The sequence below is a fragment of the Salvelinus fontinalis genome, unplaced genomic scaffold, assembly GCF_029448725.1.
Source record: "Salvelinus fontinalis isolate EN_2023a unplaced genomic scaffold, ASM2944872v1 scaffold_0764, whole genome shotgun sequence".
Lineage (NCBI taxonomy): Eukaryota > Metazoa > Chordata > Actinopteri > Salmoniformes > Salmonidae > Salvelinus > Salvelinus fontinalis.
In genome coordinates, this window is record NW_026600973.1 from 27961 (window position 1) to 50381 (window position 22421).

At 43.2% G+C, this 22421-nt stretch overlaps 20 non-coding genes across 20 annotated transcripts; all 20 read left to right on the plus strand.

The window, feature by feature from the left end:
* The first annotated feature begins 307 nt into the window (after positions 1-307).
* trnaf-gaa (transfer RNA phenylalanine (anticodon GAA)) lies at positions 308-380 on the plus strand. Its single transcript has one exon. It is a non-coding gene; the product is annotated as a tRNA-Phe (tRNA).
* Positions 381-3636: 3256 nt separating this feature from the next.
* Positions 3637-3709, plus strand: trnaf-gaa (transfer RNA phenylalanine (anticodon GAA)). The gene has a single exon. It is a non-coding gene; the product is annotated as a tRNA-Phe (tRNA).
* Positions 3710-4670: 961 nt separating this feature from the next.
* Positions 4671-4744, plus strand: trnai-aau (transfer RNA isoleucine (anticodon AAU)). The gene has a single exon. It is a non-coding gene; the product is annotated as a tRNA-Ile (tRNA).
* Positions 4745-6017: 1273 nt separating this feature from the next.
* Positions 6018-6090, plus strand: trnaf-gaa (transfer RNA phenylalanine (anticodon GAA)). The gene has a single exon. It is a non-coding gene; the product is annotated as a tRNA-Phe (tRNA).
* A 1614-nt stretch (positions 6091-7704) lies between these two features.
* On the plus strand, positions 7705-7778 carry trnai-aau (transfer RNA isoleucine (anticodon AAU)). Its single transcript has one exon. It is a non-coding gene; the product is annotated as a tRNA-Ile (tRNA).
* An 82-nt stretch (positions 7779-7860) lies between these two features.
* Positions 7861-7933, plus strand: trnaf-gaa (transfer RNA phenylalanine (anticodon GAA)). The gene has a single exon. It is a non-coding gene; the product is annotated as a tRNA-Phe (tRNA).
* Positions 7934-9547: 1614 nt separating this feature from the next.
* trnai-aau (transfer RNA isoleucine (anticodon AAU)) lies at positions 9548-9621 on the plus strand. Its single transcript has one exon. It is a non-coding gene; the product is annotated as a tRNA-Ile (tRNA).
* An 82-nt stretch (positions 9622-9703) lies between these two features.
* Positions 9704-9776, plus strand: trnaf-gaa (transfer RNA phenylalanine (anticodon GAA)). Its single transcript has one exon. It is a non-coding gene; the product is annotated as a tRNA-Phe (tRNA).
* Positions 9777-10893: 1117 nt separating this feature from the next.
* trnai-aau (transfer RNA isoleucine (anticodon AAU)) lies at positions 10894-10967 on the plus strand. Its single transcript has one exon. It is a non-coding gene; the product is annotated as a tRNA-Ile (tRNA).
* An 82-nt stretch (positions 10968-11049) lies between these two features.
* trnaf-gaa (transfer RNA phenylalanine (anticodon GAA)) lies at positions 11050-11122 on the plus strand. The gene has a single exon. It is a non-coding gene; the product is annotated as a tRNA-Phe (tRNA).
* A 1614-nt stretch (positions 11123-12736) lies between these two features.
* trnai-aau (transfer RNA isoleucine (anticodon AAU)) lies at positions 12737-12810 on the plus strand. Its single transcript has one exon. It is a non-coding gene; the product is annotated as a tRNA-Ile (tRNA).
* Positions 12811-12892: 82 nt separating this feature from the next.
* On the plus strand, positions 12893-12965 carry trnaf-gaa (transfer RNA phenylalanine (anticodon GAA)). The gene has a single exon. It is a non-coding gene; the product is annotated as a tRNA-Phe (tRNA).
* Positions 12966-14079: 1114 nt separating this feature from the next.
* On the plus strand, positions 14080-14153 carry trnai-aau (transfer RNA isoleucine (anticodon AAU)). The gene has a single exon. It is a non-coding gene; the product is annotated as a tRNA-Ile (tRNA).
* An 82-nt stretch (positions 14154-14235) lies between these two features.
* trnaf-gaa (transfer RNA phenylalanine (anticodon GAA)) lies at positions 14236-14308 on the plus strand. The gene has a single exon. It is a non-coding gene; the product is annotated as a tRNA-Phe (tRNA).
* A 1117-nt stretch (positions 14309-15425) lies between these two features.
* Positions 15426-15499, plus strand: trnai-aau (transfer RNA isoleucine (anticodon AAU)). The gene has a single exon. It is a non-coding gene; the product is annotated as a tRNA-Ile (tRNA).
* An 82-nt stretch (positions 15500-15581) lies between these two features.
* On the plus strand, positions 15582-15654 carry trnaf-gaa (transfer RNA phenylalanine (anticodon GAA)). Its single transcript has one exon. It is a non-coding gene; the product is annotated as a tRNA-Phe (tRNA).
* A 1615-nt stretch (positions 15655-17269) lies between these two features.
* Positions 17270-17343, plus strand: trnai-aau (transfer RNA isoleucine (anticodon AAU)). The gene has a single exon. It is a non-coding gene; the product is annotated as a tRNA-Ile (tRNA).
* Positions 17344-20934: 3591 nt separating this feature from the next.
* trnai-aau (transfer RNA isoleucine (anticodon AAU)) lies at positions 20935-21008 on the plus strand. The gene has a single exon. It is a non-coding gene; the product is annotated as a tRNA-Ile (tRNA).
* Positions 21009-21090: 82 nt separating this feature from the next.
* trnaf-gaa (transfer RNA phenylalanine (anticodon GAA)) lies at positions 21091-21163 on the plus strand. The gene has a single exon. It is a non-coding gene; the product is annotated as a tRNA-Phe (tRNA).
* A 1116-nt stretch (positions 21164-22279) lies between these two features.
* On the plus strand, positions 22280-22353 carry trnai-aau (transfer RNA isoleucine (anticodon AAU)). The gene has a single exon. It is a non-coding gene; the product is annotated as a tRNA-Ile (tRNA).
* The last annotated feature ends 68 nt before the right edge of the window (positions 22354-22421 follow it).

Consider the following 22421-nt stretch of genomic DNA (forward strand, 5'->3'; position numbering starts at 1 on the left):
TTGAGCTAATTCCCCATCCTTGTTGATTTGCCACAAGGAGCAACCAAGAGGGTCTAGTCTTGTCAGGCTATACTGTTGGTGTACTTGTTAGTTCTTGACCCAGCACTGGCTGAGGCTCTGTGCATCCTAAAAATGTCTCTTCGTAGCAACCGGCCGGTTAGCTCAGTTGGTTAGAGCGTGGTGCTAATAACGCCAAGGTCGTAGGTTCGTTCCCTGTACTGGCCATGAGGTACATTTTGAGTGTCAAAATCATGAGTCACTTGCATGTGAATGGTCAAGTGTGCCACATAATTAAAACTAGTGACGTGCCGAAAAAGCTCAGTTGGGAGAGCGTTAGACTGAAGATCTAAAGGTCCCTGGTTCGATCCCGGGTTTCGGCATTAGTTGTCGTTCAATCTTTATCCTCTGCTTTGCCTACAAGGAAACTTCGCACAGCTTTTTTTGTGGGCATCAATTGTGTGTGCCTACAGCTCCTCGGAAAGTTAGTCGTGTCATTCTTTTACATCCGACATTGTGACATCAGTGTTACATGAAAGTTGCTTTTCATTGTTACATGACAGTTGGTTGTTGTTAGACAAAGCTGCATGAAGTGTGAACTGGAACGTTCTTGGATCCACAACAAAATGTGTTATTTTGGAGAATGTGGGCATCGATCCCACTACCTCTCGCATGCTAAGCAAGCACTCTACCATTTGAGCTAATTCCCCATCCTTGTTAATTTGCCACAAGCAGCAACCAAGAGGGTCTAGTCTTGTCAGGCTATACTGTTGGTGTACTTGTTAGTTCTTGCGCCAGCACTGGCCGAGGCTCTGTGCATCCTAAAAATGTCGCTTCGTAGCAAGCGGCCAGTTAGCTCAGTTGGTTAGAGCGTGGTGCTAATAACGCCAGTTCTATCTTTATCCTGTGCTTTGGCTTCAAGGAAACTTCCCACAGCTTTGTTTGTGGTCATCAACTGTGTGTGCCTACTGCTCCTCTGAAAGTTAGTGAGGTCATTCTTTTTCATCCGACATTGTGACATCAGTGTTACATGAAAGTTGCTTGTCGTTGTTACATGACAGTAGGTTGTTGTTAGACAAAGCTGCATGAAGTGTGAACTGGAAGGTTCTTGGATCCACAACATAATGTGTTATTTTTGAGAATGTGGGCAATGATCCCACTACCTCTCGCATGCTAAGCAAGCACTCTACCATTTGAGCTAATTCCCCATCCTTGTTGATTTGCCACAAGGAGCAACCAAGAGGTTCTAGTCTTGTCAGGCTATACTGTTGGTGTACCTGTTAGTTCTTGCGCCAGCACTGGCCGAGGCTCTGTGCATCCTAAAAATGTCGCTTCGTAGCAAGCGGCCGGTTAGCTCAGTTGGTTAGAGCGTGGTGCTAATAACGCCAGTTCTATCTTTATCCTCTGATTTGGCTTCAAGGAAACTTCCCACAGCTTTGTTTGTGGTCATCAATTGTGTGTGCCTACTGCTCCTCTGAAAGTTAGTGAGGTCATTCTTTTTCATCCGACATTGTGACATCAGTGTTACATGAAAGTTGCTTGTTGTTGTTACATGACAGTAGGTTGTTGTTAGACAAAGCTGCATGAAGTGTGAACTGGAAGGTTCTTGGATCCACAACATAATGTGTTATTTTGTAGAATGTGGGCAATGATCCCACTACCTCTCGCATGCTAAGCAAGCACTCTATCATTTGAGCTAATTCAACATCCTTGTTGATTTGCCACAAGGAGCAACCAAGAGGGTCTAGTCTTGTCAGGCTATACTGTTGGTGTACTTGTTAGTTCTTGCGCCAGCACTGGCCGAGGCTCTGTGCATCCTAAAAATGTCTCTTCGTAGCAACCGGCCGGTTAGCTCAGTTGGTTAGAGCGTGGTGCTAATAACGCCAGTTCTATCTTTATCCTCTGATTCGGCTGAAAGGAAACTTCCCACAGCTTTGTTTGTGCGGATCAATTGTGTGTGCCTACAGCTCCTCTGAAAGTTAGTCATGTCATTCATTTACATCTGACATCAGTGTTACATGAAAGTTGCTTGTCATTGTTACATGACAGTTGGTTGTTGTTAGACAAAGCTGCATGAAGTGTGAACTGGAAGGTTCTTGGATCCACAACAAAATGTGTTATTTTGGAGATTGTGTGCATCGATCCCACTACCTCTCGCATGCTAAGCAAGCACTCTACCATTTGAGCTAATTCCCCATCCTTGTTGATTTGCCACAAGGAGCAACCAAGAGGGTCTAGTCTTGTCAGGCTATACTGTTGGTGTACTTGTTCGTTTTTTCGCCAGCACTGGCCGAGGCTCTGTGCATCCTAAAAATGACTTTTTTTACCAAGCGGCCGGTTAGCTCAGTTGGTTAGAGCGTGGTGCTAATAACGCCAGTTCTATCTTTATCCTCTGCTTTGCCTACAAGGAAACTTCGCACAGCTTTTTTTGTGGGCATCAATTGTGTGTGCCTACAGCTCCTCGGAAAGTTAGTCGTGTCATTCTTTTACATCCGACATTGTGACATCAGTGTTACATGAAAGTTGCTTGTTGTTGTTACATGACAGTAGGTTGTTGTTAGACAAAGCTGCATGAAGTGTGAACTGGAAGGTTCTTGGATCCTGTAAGAAATACCATTGTAAATAACACAAGCATATTGCTATTACATTGTTATAACTAACTTCTTTCTTAAACAAGGTTCTCTCACATACTCACAAGCAGAAACTGAGACACACACACACCAGAGACAGATGGCTGACACAGAACATTCATTAACACTGATAAGGCAGGGAAGGCCTTGAGCAAGAGTGCTTGGGTCTGCATCCCACGAGATAATGAGACACACACATAACCAAGGACTGAGGGCTGACGTAAACCTTTCATAAACACCGATTAGATAGGAACATCTGCGCACACACCTAAATCTCCTGTTTTAACTGAACATTGGTAACAAAGAACTTTTGATACAAGACTCAGAAGGATGACGCACAGCTCATCCGGACCAATCTGAGAAGACAACAACCTGATCAGGACCAACCAGAAAACCAGATCTACCAGACTCAACCTACTTTCTGTCCTGTATAAAATGACTATGTATTTCTGTTATCTGGGCTCTGTCTGCAGGTTCATTACGAGCTGAATGAACGAGTCCATGCATGTTTGTATCAGATATCTTTACCTCTGAATAAAACTGCTTTTTATTATACGAATATCCACCCTGTCCAGAGTCTCTACTTCGTCTCAGTTCTCCAGTAAACTTGTGTCATCAACAATCCACAACATAATGTGTTATTTTGGAGAATGTGGGCAATGATCCCACTACCTCTCGCATGCTAAGCAAGCACTCTATCATTTGAGCTAATTCCCCATCCTTGTTGATTTGCCACAAGGAGCAACCAAGAGGGTCTAGTCTTGTCAGGCTATACTGTTGGTGTACTTGTTAGTTCTTGACCCAGCACTGGCTGAGGCTCTGTGCATCCTAAAAATGTCTCTTCGTAGCAACCGGCCGGTTAGCTCAGTTGGTTAGAGCGTGGTGCTAATAACGCCAAGGTCGTAGGTTCGTTCCCTGTACTGGCCATGAGGTACATTTTGAGTGTCAAAATCATGAGTCACTTGCATGTGAATGGTCAAGTGTGCCACATAATTAAAACTAGTGACGTGCCGAAAAAGCTCAGTTGGGAGAGCGTTAGACTGAAGATCTAAAGGTCCCTGGTTCGATCCCGGGTTTCGGCATTAGTTGTCGTTCAATCTTTATCCTCTGCTTTGCCTACAAGGAAACTTCGCACAGCTTTTTTTGTGGGCATCAATTGTGTGTGCCTACAGCTCCTCGGAAAGTTAGTCGTGTCATTCTTTTACATCCGACATTGTGACATCAGTGTTACATGAAAGTTGCTTTTCATTGTTACATGACAGTTGGTTGTTGTTAGACAAAGCTGCATGAAGTGTGAACTGGAACGTTCTTGGATCCACAACAAAATGTGTTATTTTGGAGAATGTGGGCATCGATCCCACTACCTCTCGCATGCTAAGCAAGCACTCTACCATTTGAGCTAATTCCCCATCCTTGTTAATTTGCCACAAGCAGCAACCAAGAGGGTCTAGTCTTGTCAGGCTATACTGTTGGTGTACTTGTTAGTTCTTGCGCCAGCACTGGCCGAGGCTCTGTGCATCCTAAAAATGTCGCTTCGTAGCAAGCGGCCAGTTAGCTCAGTTGGTTAGAGCGTGGTGCTAATAACGCCAGTTCTATCTTTATCCTGTGCTTTGGCTTCAAGGAAACTTCCCACAGCTTTGTTTGTGGTCATCAACTGTGTGTGCCTACTGCTCCTCTGAAAGTTAGTGAGGTCATTCTTTTTCATCCGACATTGTGACATCAGTGTTACATGAAAGTTGCTTGTCGTTGTTACATGACAGTAGGTTGTTGTTAGACAAAGCTGCATGAAGTGTGAACTGGAAGGTTCTTGGATCCACAACATAATGTGTTATTTTTGAGAATGTGGGCAATGATCCCACTACCTCTCGCATGCTAAGCAAGCACTCTACCATTTGAGCTAATTCCCCATCCTTGTTGATTTGCCACAAGGAGCAACCAAGAGGGTCTAGTCTTGTCAGGCTATACTGTTGGTGTACTTGTTAGTTCTTGCGCCAGCACTGGCCGAGGCTCTGTGCATCCTAAAAATGTCGCTTCGTATAAAGCGGCCGGTTAGCTCAGTTGGTTAGAGCGTGGTGCTAATAACGCCAAGGTCGTGGGTTCGATCCCCGTACTGGCCATTAGGTACATTTTGAGTGTCAAAATCAGGAGTCACTTGCATGTGTATGGTCAAGTGTGCCACATAATTAATATTATTGACGTTCTGAAATAGCTCAGTTGGGAGAGCGTTAGACTGAAGATCTAAAGGTCCCTGGTTCGATCCCGGGTTTCGGCATTAGTTGTCGGTCTATCTTTATCCTCTGCTTTGCCTACAAGGAATCTTCGCACAGCTTTTTTTTGTGAGCATCAATTGTGTGTGCCTACAGCTCCTCGGAAAGTTAGTCGTGTCATTCTTTTACATCCGACATTGTGACATCAGTGTTACATGAAAGTTGCTTTTCATTGTTACATGACAGTTGGTTGTTGTTAGACAAAGCTGCATGAAGTGTGAACTGGAACGTTCTTGGATCCACAACAAAATGTGTTATTTTGGAGAATGTGTGCATCGATCCCACTACCTCTCGCATGCTAAGCAAGCACTCTACCATTTGAGCTAATTCCCCATCCTTGTTGATTTGCCACAAGGAGCAACCAAGAGGGTCTAGTCTTGTCAGGCTATACTGTTGGTGTACTTGTTCGTTTTTTCGCCAGCACTGGCCGAGGCTCTGTGCATCCTAAAAATGACTTTTTTTACCAAGCGGCCGGTTAGCTCAGTTGGTTAGAGCGTGGTGCTAATAACGCCAGTTCTATCTTTATCCTCTGCTTTGGCTTCAAGGAAACTTCCCACAGCTTTGTTTGTGGTCATCAACTGTGTGTGCCTACTGCTCCTCTGAAAGTTAGTGAGGTCATTCTTTTTCATCCGACATTGTGACATCAGTGTTACATGAAAGTTGCTTGTCGTTGTTACATGACAGTAGGTTGTTGTTAGACAAAGCTGCATGAAGTGTGAACTGGAAGGTTCTTGGATCCACAACATAATGTGTTATTTTTGAGAATGTGGGCAATGATCCCACTACCTCTCGCATGCTAAGCAAGCACTCTACCATTTGAGCTAATTCCCCATCCTTGTTGATTTGCCACAAGGAGCAACCAAGAGGGTCTAGTCTTGTCAGGCTATACTGTTGGTGTACTTGTTAGTTCTTGCGCCAGCACTGGCCGAGGCTCTGTGCATCCTAAAAATGTCGCTTCGTATCAAGCGGCCGGTTAGCTCAGTTGGTTAGAGCGTGGTGCTAATAACGACAAGGTCGTGGGTTCGATCCCCGTACTGGCCATGAGGTACATTTTGAGTGTCAAAATCAGGAGTCACTTGCATGTGTATGGTCAAGTGTGCCACATAATTAATATTAGTGACGTGCCGAGATAGCTCAGTTGGGAGAGTGTTAGACTGAAGATCTAAAGGTCACTGGTTCGATCCCGGGTTTCGGCATTAGTTGTCGTTCAATCTTTATCCTCTGCTTTGCCTACAAGGAAACTTCGCACAGCTTTTTTTGTGGGCATCAATTGTGTGTGCCTACAGCTCCTCGGAAAGTTAGTCGTGTCATTCTTTTACATCCGACATTGTGACATCAGTGTTACATGAAAGTTGCTTGTCATTGTTACTTGACAGTTGGTTGTTGTTAGACAAAGCTGCATGAAGTGTGAACTGGAACGTTCTTGGATCCACAACAAAATGTATTATTTTGGAGAATGTGTGCATCGATCCCACTACCTCTCGCATGCTAAGCAAGCACTCTACCATTTGAGCTAATTCCCCATCCTTGTTGATTTGCCACAAGGAGCAACCAAGAGGGTCTAGTCTTGTCAGGCTATACTGTTGATGTACTTGTTCGTTTTTTCGCCAGCACTGGCCGAGGCTCTGTGCATCCTAAAAATGACTTTTTTTACCAAGCGGCCGGTTAGCTCAGTTGGTTAGAGCGTGGTGCTAATAACGCCAGTTCTATCTTTATCCTCTGCTTTGCCTACAAGGAAACTTCGCACAGCTTTTTTTGTGGGCATCAATTGTGTGTGCCTACAGCTCCTCGGAAAGTTAGTCGTGTCATTCTTTTACATCCGACATTGTGACATCAGTGTTACATGAAAGTTGCTTGTCGTTGTTACATGACAGTAGGTTGTTGTTAGACAAAGCTGCATGAAGTGTGAACTGGAAGGTTCTTGGATCCTGTAAGAAATACCATTGTAAATAACACAAGCATATTGCTATTACATTGTTATAACTAACTTCTTTCTTAAACAAGGTTCTCTCACATACTCACAAGCAGAAACTGAGACACACACACACCAGAGACAGATGGCTGACACAGAACATTCATAAACACTGATAAGGCAGGGAAGGCCTTGAGCAAGAGTGCTTGGGTCTGCATCCCACGAGATAATGAGACACACACATAACCAAGGACTGAGGGCTGACGTAAACCTTTCATAAACACCGATTAGATAGGAACATCTGCGCACACACCTAAATCTCCTGTTTTAACTGAACATTGGTAACAAAGAACTTTTGATACAAGACTCAGAAGGATGACGCACAGCTCATCCGGACCAATCTGAGAAGACAACAACCTGATCAGGACCAACCAGAAAACCAGATCTACCAGACTCAACCTACTTTCTGTCCTGTATAAAATGACTATGTATTTCTGTTATCTGGGCTCTGTCTGCAGGTTCATTACGAGCTGAATGAACGAGTCCATGCATATTTGTATCAGATATCTTTACCTCTGAATAAAACTGCTTTTTATTATACGAATATCCACCCTGTCCAGAGTCTCTACTTCGTCTCAGTTCTCCAGTAAACTTGTGTCATCAACAATCCACAACATAATGTGTTATTTTGGAGAATGTGGGCAATGATCCCACTACCTCTCGCATGCTAAGCAAGCACTCTATCATTTGAGCTAATTCCCCATCCTTGTTGATTTGCCACAAGGAGCAACCAAGAGGGTCTAGTCTTGTCAGGCTATACTGTTGGTGTACTTGTTAGTTCTTGCGCCAGCACTGGCCGAGGCTCTGTGCATCCTAAAAATATCTCTTTGTAGCAACCGGCCGGTTAGCTCAGTTGGTTAGAGCGTGGTGCTAATAACGCCAAGGTCGTAGGTTCGATCCCTGTACTGGCCATGAGGTACATTTTGAGTGTCAAAATCATGAGTCACTTGCATGTGAATGGTCAAGTGTGCCACATAATTAAAACTAGTGACGTGCCGAAATAGCTCAGTTGGGAGAGCGTTAGACTGAAGATCTAAAGGTCCCTGGTTCGATCCCGGGTTTCGGCATTAGTTGTCGTTCAATCTTTATCCTCTGCTTTGCCTACAAGGAAACTTCGCACAGCTTTTTTTGTGGGCATCAATTGTGTGTGCCTACAGCTCCTCGGAAAGTTAGTCGTGTCATTCTTTTACATCCGACATTGTGACATCAGTGTTACATGAAAGTTGCTTGTCATTGTTACTTGACAGTTGGTTGTTGTTAGACAAAGCTGCATGAAGTGTGAACTGGAACGTTCTTGGATCCACAACAAAATGTATTATTTTGGAGAATGTGTGCATCGATCCCACTACCTCTCGCATGCTAAGCAAGCACTCTACCATTTGAGCTAATTCCCCATCCTTGTTGATTTGCCACAAGGAGCAACCAAGAGGGTCTAGTCTTGTCAGGCTATACTGTTGGTGTACTTGTTCGTTTTTTCGCCAGCACTGGCCGAGGCTCTGTGCATCCTAAAAATGACTTTTTTTACCAAGCGGCCGGTTAGCTCAGTTGGTTAGAGCGTGGTGCTAATAACGCCAGTTCTATCTTTATCCTCTGCTTTGCCTACAAGGAAACTTCGCACAGCTTTTTTTGTGGGCATCAATTGTGTGTGCCTACAGCTCCTCGGAAAGTTAGTCGTGTCATTCTTTTACATCCGACATTGTGACATCAGTGTTACATGAAAGTTGCTTGTCGTTGTTACATGACAGTAGGTTGTTGTTAGACAAAGCTGCATGAAGTGTGAACTGGAAGGTTCTTGGATCCTGTAAGAAATACCATTGTAAATAACACAAGCATATTGCTATTACATTGTTATAACTAACTTCTTTCTTAAACAAGGTTCTCTCACATACTCACAAGCAGAAACTGAGACACACACACACCAGAGACAGATGGCTGACACAGAACATTCATAAACACTGATAAGGCAGGGAAGGCCTTGAGCAAGAGTGCTTGGGTCTGCATCCCACGAGATAATGAGACACACACATAACCAAGGACTGAGGGCTGACGTAAACCTTTCATAAACACCGATTAGATAGGAACATCTGCGCACACACCTAAATCTCCTGTTTTAACTGAACATTGGTAACAAAGAACTTTTGATACAAGACTCAGAAGGATGACGCACAGCTCATCCGGACCAATCTGAGAAGACAACAACCTGATCAGGACCAACCAGAAAACCAGATCTACCAGACTCAACCTACTTTCTGTCCTGTATAAAATGACTATGTATTTCTGTTATCTGGGCTCTGTCTGCAGGTTCATTACGAGCTGAATGAACGAGTCCATGCATGTTTGTATCAGATATCTTTACCTCTGAATAAAACTGCTTTTTATTATACGAATATCCACCCTGTCCAGAGTCTCTACTTCGTCTCAGTTCTCCAGTAAACTTGTGTCATCAACAATCCACAACATAATGTGTTATTTTTGAGAATGTGGGCAATGATCCCACTACCTCTCGCATGCTAAGCAAGCACTCTATCATTTGAGCTAATTCCCCATCCTTGTTGATTTGCCACAAGGAGCAACCAAGAGGGTCTAGTCTTGTCAGGCTATACTGTTGGTGTACTTGTTAGTTCTTGCGCCAGCACTGGCCGAGGCTCTGTGCATCCTAAAAATGTCTCTTTGTAGCAACCGGCCGGTTAGCTCAGTTGGTTAGAGCGTGGTGCTAATAACGCCAAGGTCGTAGGTTCGATCCCTGTACTGGCCATGAGGTACATTTTGAGTGTCAAAATCATGAGTCACTTGCATGTGAATGGTCAAGTGTGCCACATAATTAAAATTAGTGACGTGCCGAAATAGCTCAGTTGGGAGAGCGTTAGACTGAAGATCTAAAGGTCCCTGGTTCGATCCCGGGTTTCGGCATTAGTTGTCGTTCAATCTTTATCCTCTGCTTTGCCTACAAGGAAACTTCGCACAGCTTTTTTTGTGGGCATCAATTGTGTGTGCCTACAGCTCCTCGGAAAGTTAGTCGTGTCATTCTTTTACATCCGACATTGTGACATCAGTGTTACATGAAAGTTGCTTGTCGTTGTTACATGACAGTAGGTTGTTGTTAGACAAAGCTGCATGAAGTGTGAACTGGAAGGTTCTTGGATCCTGTAAGAAATACCATTGTAAATAACACAAGCATATTGCTATTACATTGTTATAACTAACTTCTTTCTTAAACAAGGTTCTCTCACATACTCACAAGCAGAAACTGAGACACACACACACCAGAGACAGATGGCTGACACAGAACATTCATTAACACTGATAAGGCAGGGAAGGCCTTGAGCAAGAGTGCTTGGGTCTGCATCCCACGAGATAATGAGACACACACATAACCAAGGACTGAGGGCTGACGTAAACCTTTCATAAACACCGATTAGATAGGAACATCTGCGCACACACCTAAATCTCCTGTTTTAACTGAACATTGGTAACAAAGAACTTTTGATACAAGACTCAGAAGGATGACGCACAGCTCATCCGGACCAATCTGAGAAGACAACAACCTGATCAGGACCAACCAGAAAACCAGATCTACCAGACTCAACCTACTTTCTGTCCTGTATAAAATGACTATGTATTTCTGTTATCTGGGCTCTGTCTGCAGGTTCATTACGAGCTGAATGAACGAGTCCATGCATGTTTGTATCAGATATCTTTACCTCTGAATAAAACAGCTTTTTATTATACGAATATCCACCCTGTCCAGAGTCTCTACTTCGTCTCAGTTCTCCAGTAAACTTGTGTCATCAACAATCCACAACATAATGTGTTATTTTGGGAGAATGTGGGCAATGATCCCACTACCTCTCGCATGCTAAGCAAGCACTCTATCATTTGAGCTAATTCCCCATCCTTGTAGATTTGCCACAAGGAGCAACCAAGAGGGTCTAGTCTTGTCAGGCTATACTGTTGGTGTACTTGTTAGTTCTTGCGCCAGCACTGGCCGAGGCTCTGTGCATCCTAAAAATATCTCTTTGTAGCAACCGGCCGGTTAGCTCAGTTGGTTAGAGCGTGGTGCTAATAACGCCAAGGTCGTGGGTTCGATCCCCGTACTGGCCATGAGGTACAGTTTGAGTGTCAAAATCAGGAGTCACTTGCATGTGTATGGTCAAGTGTGCCACATAATTAATATTAGCGACGTGCCGAAATAGCTCAGTTGGGAGAGCGTTAGACTGAAGATCTAAAGGTCCCTGGTTCGATCCCGGGTTTCGGCATTAGTTGTCGTTCAATCTTTATCCTCTGCTTTGCCTAAAAGGAAACTTCGCACAGCTTTTTTTGTGGGCATCAATTGTGTGTGCCTACAGCTCCTCGGAAAGTTAGTCGTGTCATTCTTTTACATCCGACATTGTGACATCAGTGTTACATGAAAGTTGCTTGTCATTGTTACTTGACAGTTGGTTGTTGTTAGACAAAGCTGCATGAAGTGTGAACTGGAACGTTCTTGGATCCACAACAAAATGTATTATTTTGGAGAATGTGTGCATCGATCCCACTACCTCTCGCATGCTAAGCAAGCACTCTACCATTTGAGCTAATTCCCCATCCTTGTTGATTTGCCACAAGGAGCAACCAAGAGGGTCTAGTCTTGTCAGGCTATACTGTTGGTGTACTTGTTCGTTTTTTCGCCAGCACTGGCCGAGGCTCTGTGCATCCTAAAAATGACTTTTTTTACCAAGCGGCCGGTTAGCTCAGTTGGTTAGAGCGTGGTGCTAATAACGCCAGTTCTATCTTTATCCTCTGCTTTGCCTACAAGGAAACTTCGCACAGCTTTTTTTGTGGGCATCAATTGTGTGTGCCTACAGCTCCTCGGAAAGTTAGTCGTGTCATTCTTTTACATCCGACATTGTGACATCAGTGTTACATGAAAGTTGCTTGTCGTTGTTACATGACAGTAGGTTGTTGTTAGACAAAGCTGCATGAAGTGTGAACTGGAAGGTTCTTGGATCCTGTAAGAAATACCATTGTAAATAACACAAGCATATTGCTATTACATTGTTATAACTAACTTCTTTCTTAAACAAGGTTCTCTCACATACTCACAAGCAGAAACTGAGACACACACACACCAGAGACAGATGGCTGACACAGAACATTCATAAACACTGATAAGGCAGGGAAGGCCTTGAGCAAGAGTGCTTGGGTCTGCATCCCACGAGATAATGAGACACACACATAACCAAGGACTGAGGGCTGACGTAAACCTTTCATAAACACCGATTAGATAGGAACATCTGCGCACACACCTAAATCTCCTGTTTTAACTGAACATTGGTAACAAAGAACTTTTGATACAAGACTCAGAAGGATGACGCACAGCTCATCCGGACCAATCTGAGAAGACAACAACCTGATCAGGACCAACCAGAAAACCAGATCTACCAGACTCAACCTACTTTCTGTCCTGTATAAAATGACTATGTATTTCTGTTATCTGGGCTCTGTCTGCAGGTTCATTACGAGCTGAATGAACGAGTCCATGCATGTTTGTATCAGATATCTTTACCTCTGAATAAAACTGCTTTTTATTATACGAATATCCACCCTGTCCAGAGTCTCTACTTCGTCTCAGTTCTCCAGTAAACTTGTGTCATCAACAATCCACAACATAATGTGTTATTTTGGAGAATGTGGGCAATGATCCCACTACCTCTCGCATGCTAAGCAAGCACTCTATCATTTGAGCTAATTCCCCATCCTTGTTGATTTGCCACAAGGAGCAACCAAGAGGGTCTAGTCTTGTCAGGCTATACTGTTGGTGTACTTGTTAGTTCTTGCGCCAGCACTGGCCGAGGCTCTGTGCATCCTAAAAATGTCTCTTTGTAGCAACCGGCCGGTTAGCTCAGTTGGTTAGAGCGTGGTGCTAATAACGCCAAGGTCGTAGGTTCGATCCCTGTACTGGCCATGAGGTACATTTTGAGTGTCAAAATCATGAGTCACTTGCATGTGAATGGTCAAGTGTGCCACATAATTAAAATTAGTGACGTGCCGAAATAGCTCAGTTGGGAGAGCGTTAGACTGAAGATCTAAAGGTCCCTGGTTCGATCCCGGTTTTCGGCATTAGTTGTCGTTCAATCTTTATCCTCTGCTTTGCCTACAAGGAAACTTCGCACAGCTTTTTTTGTGGGCATCAATTGTGTGTGCCTACAGCTCCTCGGAAAGTTAGTTGTGTCATTCTTTTACATCCGACATTGTGACATCAGTGTTACATGAAAGTTGCTTGTCGTTGTTACATGACAGTAGGTTGTTGTTAGACAAAGCTGCATGAAGTGTGAACTGGAAGGTTCTTGGATCCTGTAAGAAATACCATTGTAAATAACACAAGCATATTGCTATTACATTGTTATAACTAACTTCTTTCTTAAACAAGGTTCTCTCACATACTCACAAGCAGAAACTGAGACACACACACACCAGAGACAGATGGCTGACACAGAACATTCATAAACACTGATAAGGCAGGGAAGGCCTTGAGCAAGAGTGCTTGGGTCTGCATCCCACGAGATAATGAGACACACACATAACCAAGGACTGAGGGCTGACGTAAACCTTTCATAAACACCGATTAGATAGGAACATCTGCGCACACACCTAAATCTCCTGTTTTAACTGAACATTGGTAACAAAGAACTTTTGATACAAGACTCAGAAGGATGACGCACAGCTCATCCGGACCAATCTGAGAAGACAACAACCTGATCAGGACCAACCAGAAAACCAGATCTACCAGACTCAACCTACTTTCTGTCCTGTATAAAATGACTATGTATTTCTGTTATCTGGGCTCTGTCTGCAGGTTCATTACGAGCTGAATGAACGAGTCCATGCATGTTTGTATCAGATATCTTTACCTCTGAATAAAACTGCTTTTTATTATACGAATATCCACCCTGTCCAGTCTCTACTTCGTCTCAGTTCTCCAGTAAACTTGTGTCATCAACAATCCACAACATAATGTGTTATTTTGGAGAATGTGGGCAATGATCCCACTACCTCTCGCATGCTAAGCAAGCACTCTATCATTTGAGCTAATTCCCCATCCTTGTTGATTTGCCACAAGGAGCAACCAAGAGGGTCTAGTCTTGTCAGGCTATACTGTTGGTGTACTTGTTAGTTCTTGCGCCAGCACTGGCCGAGGCTCTGTGCATCCTAAAAATGTCTCTTTGTAGCAACCGGCCGGTTAGCTCAGTTGGTTAGAGCGTGGTGCTAATAACGCCAAGGTCGTAGGTTCGATCCCTGTACTGGCCATGAGGTACATTTTGAGTGTCAAAATCATGAGTCACTTGCATGTGAATGGTCAAGTGTGCCACATAATTAAAATTAGTGACGTGCCGAAATAGCTCAGTTGGGAGAGCGTTAGACTGAAGATCTAAAGGTCCCTGGTTCGATCCCGGGTTTCGGCATTAGTTGTCGTTCAATCTTTATCCTCTGCTTTGCCTACAAGGAAACTTCGCACAGCTTTTTTTGTGGGCATCAATTGTGTGTGCCTACAGCTCCTCGGAAAGTTAGTCGTGTCATTCTTTTACATCCGACATTGTGACATCAGTGTTACATGAAAGTTGCTTGTCGTTGTTACATGACAGTAGGTTGTTGTTAGACAAAGCTGCATGAAGTGTGAACTGGAAGGTTCTTGGATCCTGTAAGAAATACCATTGTAAATAACACAAGCATATTGCTATTACATTGTTATAACTAACTTCTTTCTTAAACAAGGTTCTCTCACATACTCACAAGCAGAAACTGAGACACACACACACCAGAGACAGATGGCTGACACAGAACATTCATTAACACTGATAAGGCAGGGAAGGCCTTGAGCAAGAGTGCTTGGGTCTGCATCCCACGAGATAATGAGACACACACATAACCAAGGACTGAGGGCTGACGTAAACCTTTCATAAACACCGATTAGATAGGAACATCTGCGCACACACCTAAATCTCCTGTTTTAACTGAACATTGGTAACAAAGAACTTTTGATACAAGACTCAGAAGGATGACGCACAGCTCATCCGGACCAATCTGAGAAGACAACAACCTGATCAGGACCAACCAGAAAACCAGATCTACCAGACTCAACCTACTTTCTGTCCTGTATAAAATGACTATGTATTTCTGTTATCTGGGCTCTGTCTGCAGGTTCATTACGAGCTGAATGAACGAGTCCATGCATGTTTGTATCAGATATCTTTACCTCTGAATAAAACAGCTTTTTATTATACGAATATCCACCCTGTCCAGAGTCTCTACTTCGTCTCAGTTCTCCAGTAAACTTGTGTCATCAACAATCCACAACATAATGTGTTATTTTGGGAGAATGTGGGCAATGATCCCACTACCTCTCGCATGCTAAGCAAGCACTCTATCATTTGAGCTAATTCCCCATCCTTGTTGATTTGCCACAAGGAGCAACCAAGAGGGTCTAGTCTTGTCAGGCTATACTGTTGGTGTACTTGTTAGTTCTTGCGCCAGCACTGGCCGAGGCTCTGTGCATCCTAAAAATATCTCTTTGTAGCAACCGGCCGGTTAGCTCAGTTGGTTAGAGCGTGGTGCTAATAACGCCAAGGTCGTGGGTTCGATCCCCGTACTGGCCATGAGGTACAGTTTGAGTGTCAAAATCAGGAGTCACTTGCATGTGTATGGTCAAGTGTGCCACATAATTAATATTAGCGACGTGCCGAAATAGCTCAGTTGGGAGAGCGTTAGACTGAAGATCTAAAGGTCCCTGGTTCGATCCCGGGTTTCGGCATTAGTTGTCGTTCAATCTTTATCCTCTGCTTTGCCTAAAAGGAAACTTCGCACAGCTTTTTTTGTGGGCATCAATTGTGTGTGCCTACAGCTCCTCGGAAAGTTAGTCGTGTCATTCTTTTACATCCGACATTGTGACATCAGTGTTACATGAAAGTTGCTTGTCACTGTTACTTGACAGTTGGTTGTTGTTAGACAAAGCTGCATGAAGTGTGAACTGGAACGTTCTTGGATCCACAACAAAATGTATTATTTTGGAGAATGTGTGCATCGATCCCACTACCTCTCGCATGCTAAGCAAGCACTCTACCATTTGAGCTAATTCCCCATCCTTGTTGATTTGCCACAAGGAGCAACCAAGAGGGTCTAGTCTTGTCAGGCTATACTGTTGGTGTACTTGTTCGTTTTTTCGCCAGCACTGGCCGAGGCTCTGTGCATCCTAAAAATGACTTTTTTTACCAAGCGGCCGGTTAGCTCAGTTGGTTAGAGCGTGGTGCTAATAACGCCAGTTCTATCTTTATCCTCTGCTTTGCCTACAAGGAAACTTCGCACAGCTTTTTTTGTGGGCATCAATTGTGTGTGCCTACAGCTCCTCGGAAAGTTAGTCGTGTCATTCTTTTACATCCGACATTGTGACATCAGTGTTACATGAAAGTTGCTTGTCGTTGTTACATGACAGTAGGTTGTTGTTAGACAAAGCTGCATGAAGTGTGAACTGGAAGGTTCTTGGATCCTGTAAGAAATACCATTGTAAATAACACAAGCATATTGCTATTACATTGTTATAACTAACTTCTTTCTTAAACAAGGTTCTCTCACATACTCACAAGCAGAAACTGAGACACACACACACCAGAGACAGATGGCTGACACAGAACATTCATAAACACTGATAAGGCAGGGAAGGCCTTGAGCAAGAGTGCTTGGGTCTGCATCCCACGAGATAATGAGACACACACATAACCAAGGACTGAGGGCTGACGTAAACCTTTCATAAACACCGATTAGATAGGAACATCTGCGCACACACCTAAATCTCCTGTTTTAACTGAACATTGGTAACAAAGAACTTTTGATACAAGACTCAGAAGGATGACGCACAGCTCATCCGGACCAATCTGAGAAGACAACAACCTGATCAGGACCAACCAGAAAACCAGATCTACCAGACTCAACCTACTTTCTGTCCTGTATAAAATGACTATGTATTTCTGTTATCTGGGCTCTGTCTGCAGGTTCATTACGAGCTGAATGAACGAGTCCATGCATGTTTGTATCAGATATCTTTACCTCTGAATAAAACTGCTTTTTATTATACGAATATCCACCCTGTCCAGAGTCTCTACTTCGTCTCAGTTCTCCAGTAAACTTGTGTCATCAACAATCCACAACATAATGTGTTATTTTGGGAGAATGTGGGCAATGATCCCACTACCTCTCGCATGCTAAGCAAGCACTCTATCATTTGAGCTAATTCCCCATCCTTGTTGATTTGCCACAAGGAGCAACCAAGAGGGTCTAGTCTTGTCAGGCTATACTGTTGGTGTACTTGTTAGTTCTTGCGCCAGCACTGGCCGAGGCTCTGTGCATCCTAAAAATATCTCTTTGTAGCAACCGGCCGGTTAGCTCAGTTGGTTAGAGCGTGGTGCTAATAACGCCAAGGTCGTGGGTTCGATCCCCGTACTGGCCATGAGGTACATTTTGAGTGTCAAAATCAGGAGTCACTTGCATGTGTATGGTCAAGTGTGCCACATAATTAATATTAGCGACGTACCGAAATAGCTCAGTTGGGAGAGCGTTAGACTGAAGATCTAAAGGTCCCTGGTTCGATCCCGGGTTTCAGCATTAGTTGTCGTTCAATCTTTATCCTCTGCTTTGCCTAAAAGGAAACTTCGCACAGCTTTTTTTGTGGGCATCAATTGTGTGTGCCTACAGCTCCTCGGAAAGTTAGTCGTGTCATTCTTTTACATCCGACATTGTGACATCAGTGTTACATGAAAGTTGCTTGTCATTGTTACTTGACAGTTGGTTGTTGTTAGACAAAGCTGCATGAAGTGTGAACTGGAACGTTCTTGGATCCACAACAAAATGTATTATTTTGGAGAATGTGTGCATCGATCCCACTACCTCTCGCATGCTAAGCAAGCACTCTACCATTTGAGCTAATTCCCCATCCTTGTTGATTTGCCACAAGGAGCAACCAAGAGGGTCTAGTCTTGTCAGGCTATACTGTTGGTGTACTTGTTCGTTTTTTCGCCAGCACTGGCCGAGGCTCTGTGCATCCTAAAAATGACTTTTTTTACCAAGCGGCCGGTTAGCTCAGTTGGTTAGAGCGTGGTGCTAATAACGCCAGTTCTATCTTTATCCTCTGCTTTGCCTACAAGGAAACTTCGCACAGCTTTTTTTGTGGGCATCAATTGTGTGTGCCTACAGCTCCTCGGAAAGTTAGTCGTGTCATTCTTTTACATCCGACATTGTGACATCAGTGTTACATGAAAGTTGCTTGTCGTTGTTACATGACAGTAGGTTGTTGTTAGACAAAGCTGCATGAAGTGTGAACTGGAAGGTTCTTGGATCCTGTAAGAAATACCATTGTAAATAACACAAGCATATTGCTATTACATTGTTATAACTAACTTCTTTCTTAAACAAGGTTCTCTCACATACTCACAAGCAGAAACTGAGACACACACACACCAGAGACAGATGGCTGACACAGAACATTCATAAACACTGATAAGGCAGGGAAGGCCTTGAGCAAGAGTGCTTGGGTCTGCATCCCACGAGATAATGAGACACACACATAACCAAGGACTGAGGGCTGACGTAAACCTTTCATAAACACCGATTAGATAGGAACATCTGCGCACACACCTAAATCTCCTGTTTTAACCTGTTGGGGATGGGGGCGCTGTTTAGACTATTTATGCTAATGTGGCTAATTTTTTAAACGGCTTCCCACAAAATCCTTGATCGTACAATATGCATATTATTATTATTATTGGATAGAAAACAGTCTATAGTTTCTATAGGAGTTGAAATTTTGTCTCTAAGTGGAACAGAGCCCATTCTACAGCAATTTCCCTGACATGGAGTCAGATTTGAGAAACGTTGGCCACTTTTCTGAAGTCATTTAAACGGGCACTGTCGTTGCTATGACTATACGGACACTTCTTACGTCTTCCCCTGGATGCCTTTACGTGATGACGATTCCAACGGGCTCGATTGCTCGTTCACAGGCCCTACAAATGAAAAAAACCTTTAGCTAGCAAGTCTTTTCTTGCTGCGTAACGCGCGTGGAAGACACCGACCCTCTCCTGTTCCAAGCGTTAGTTTAGCCTGTTATATTTCTCCGGTCATCTTTTCACTCGTTATAGGAGTTACAAACATCACAAAGTAGTTAATTTAAAGCGTTTTATAGCAATTTATATCCGTTTAGTGCGATTTTGGGACATTTATTTTTGCAACGATGTGAAAAGTTGGGAACGCTTTTCAGTTCATCCCGAACGTAGTTGACATTTCCACATGGCAAGAGGACAGCTTTCCACCAAAAGACGATTTCTCCCAAGAAAGGATCCTTTGCCCAAGATACTGATGGAAGAACAGCTCAAGGTAGGACATTTTTATTATGATAAATCGTGTTTCTGTCGAAACATTTTAGTGGCTTAGGACGCCATGTTTTTTGACGTAGCTTCGCTTGGCGCAAACTGTATTGAAAAGTAAGGATAAATAAAAAAATGTAATAACGCAATTGTATTAAGAATTAAATTGTCTATCAATCCCTGTCCACCCTATATTTTTTAGTCACGTTTATGAGTATTTATGTATAAGAGTAGATCACTGTCTAAGTGGCGCAAGGACGTTTTCTTTACCAGCTTGTCTACATTTCACATTGTCTAACCATGATTTTGGTGGCTAAATATAAACATTTTCGATCAAACTGTATATGCATGTTGTAATGTGATGTTACAGGAGTGTCATCGGAAGAATTCTGAGAAGGTTAGTGAAAAAATTAATATATTTTGGCGATGTTGACTTTTATCGCTCACTTTGGCTAGAATCAATGCTGGGCTGCTAATTGCTATGTGCTAAGCTAATATAACGATTTATTGTGTTTTCGCTGTAAGACACTTAGAAAATCTGAAATATTGTCTGTATTCACAGGATCTGTGTCTTTCGATTCGTGTATGCTGTGTATTTTTACGAAATGTTTGATGATTAGTAGTTAGGTAAACACGTTGCTCATTGTAATTATTCTAGTCCATTTGTGATGGTGGGTGCAATTGTAAACTATGCCATATACCTGAAATATGCACTTTTTTCTAACAAAACCTATCCCATACCATAAATATGTTATCAGACTGTCATCTAATGAGTTTTTTTGTTGGTTAGGGGCTATAAATATCTTAGTTTAGCCGAATTGGTGATGGCTACTGGTGTTGGTGGACAAATAAAAGATGGTGGATTATGCTAATGTGTTTTTAGGTAATAGATGTACATCTTTACATATTGTGTCTTCCCTGTAAAACATTTTAAAAATCGGAAATGTTGACTGGATTCATAAGATCTGTGTCTTTCATTAGCTGTATTGGACTTTAATGTGTGAAAGTTAAATATTTTAAAAAAATATTTTTTTTGAATTTCGCGGCACTGGTTTTTCAGTGGGGGGGGGGGGGGTGTGCCGCTAGCGCCACGCTGATCCTAGACAGGTTAACTGAACATTGGTAACAAAGAACTTTTGATACAAGACTCAGAAGGATGACGCACAGCTCATCCGGACCAATCTGAGAAGACAACAACCTGATCAGGACCAACCAGAAAACCAGATCTACCAGACTCAACCTACTTTCTGTCCTGTATAAAATGACTATGTATTTCTGTTATCTGGGCTCTGTCTGCAGGTTCATTACGAGCTGAATGAACGAGTCCATGCATGTTTGTATCAGATATCTTTACCTCTGAATAAAACTGCTTTTTATTATACGAATATCCACCCTGTCCAGAGTCTCTACTTCGTCTCAGTTCTCCAGTAAACTTGTGTCATCAACAATCCACAACATAATGTGTTATTTTGGAGAATGTGGGCAATGATCCCACTACCTCTCGCATGCTAAGCAAGCACTCTATCATTTGAGCTAATTCCCCATCCTTGTTGATTTGCCACAAGGAGCAACCAAGAGGGTCTAGTCTTGTCAGGCTATACTGTTGGTGTACTTGTTAGTTCTTGCGCCAGCACTGGCCGAGGCTCTGTGCATCCTAAAAATGTCTCTTTGTAGCAACCGGCCGGTTAGCTCAGTTGGTTAGAGCGTGGTGCTAATAACGCCAAGGTCGTAGGTTCGATCCCTGTACTGGCCATGAGGTACATTTTGAGTGTCAAAATCATGAGTCACTTGCATGTGAATGGTCAAGTGTGCCACATAATTAAAATTAGTGACGTGCCGAAATAGCTCAGTTGGGAGAGCGTTAGACTGAAGATCTAAAGGTCCCTGGTTCGATCCCGGGTTTCGGCATTAGTTGTCGTTCAATCTTTATCCTCTGCTTTGCCTACAAGGAAACTTCGCACAGCTTTTTTTGTGGGCATCAATTGTGTGTGCCTACAGCTCCTCGGAAAGTTAGTCGTGTCATTCTTTTACATCCGACATTGTGACATCAGTGTTACATGAAAGTTGCTTGTCGTTGTTACATGACAGTAGGTTGTTGTTAGACAAAGCTGCATGAAGTGTGAACTGGAAGGTTCTTGGATCCTGTAAGAAATACCATTGTAAATAACACAAGCATATTGCTATTACATTGTTATAACTAACTTCTTTCTTAAACAAGGTTCTCTCACATACTCACAAGCAGAAACTGAGACACACACACACCAGAGACAGATGGCTGACACAGAACATTCATAAACACTGATAAGGCAGGGAAGGCCTTGAGCAAGAGTGCTTGGGTCTGCATCCCACGAGATAATGAGACACACACATAACCAAGGACTGAGGGCTGACGTAAACCTTTCATAAACACCGATTAGATAGGAACATCTGCGCACACACCTAAATCTCCTGTTTTAACTGAACATTGGTAACAAAGAACTTTTGATACAAGACTCAGAAGGATGACGCACAGCTCATCCGGACCAATCTGAGAAGACAACAACCTGATCAGGACCAACCAGAAAACCAGATCTACCAGACTCAACCTACTTTCTGTCCTGTATAAAATGACTATGTATTTCTGTTATCTGGGCTCTGTCTGCAGGTTCATTACGAGCTGAATGAACGAGTCCATGCATGTTTGTATCAGATATCTTTACCTCTGAATAAAACTGCTTTTTATTATACGAATATCCACCCTGTCCAGAGTCTCTACTTCGTCTCAGTTCTCCAGTAAACTTGTGTCATCAACAATCCACAACATAATGTGTTATTTTGGAGAATGTGGGCAATGATCCCACTACCTCTCGCATGCTAAGCAAGCACTCTATCATTTGAGCTAATTCCCCATCCTTGTTGATTTGCCACAAGGAGCAACCAAGAGGGTCTAGTCTTGTCAGGCTATACTGTTGGTGTACTTGTTAGTTCTTGCGCCAGCACTGGCCGAGGCTCTGTGCATCCTAAAAATGTCTCTTTGTAGCAACCGGCCGGTTAGCTCAGTTGGTTAGAGCGTGGTGCTAATAACGCCAAGGTCGTAGGTTCGATCCCTGTACTGGCCATGAGGTACATTTTGAGTGTCAAAATCATGAGTCACTTGCATGTGAATGGTCAAGTGTGCCACATAATT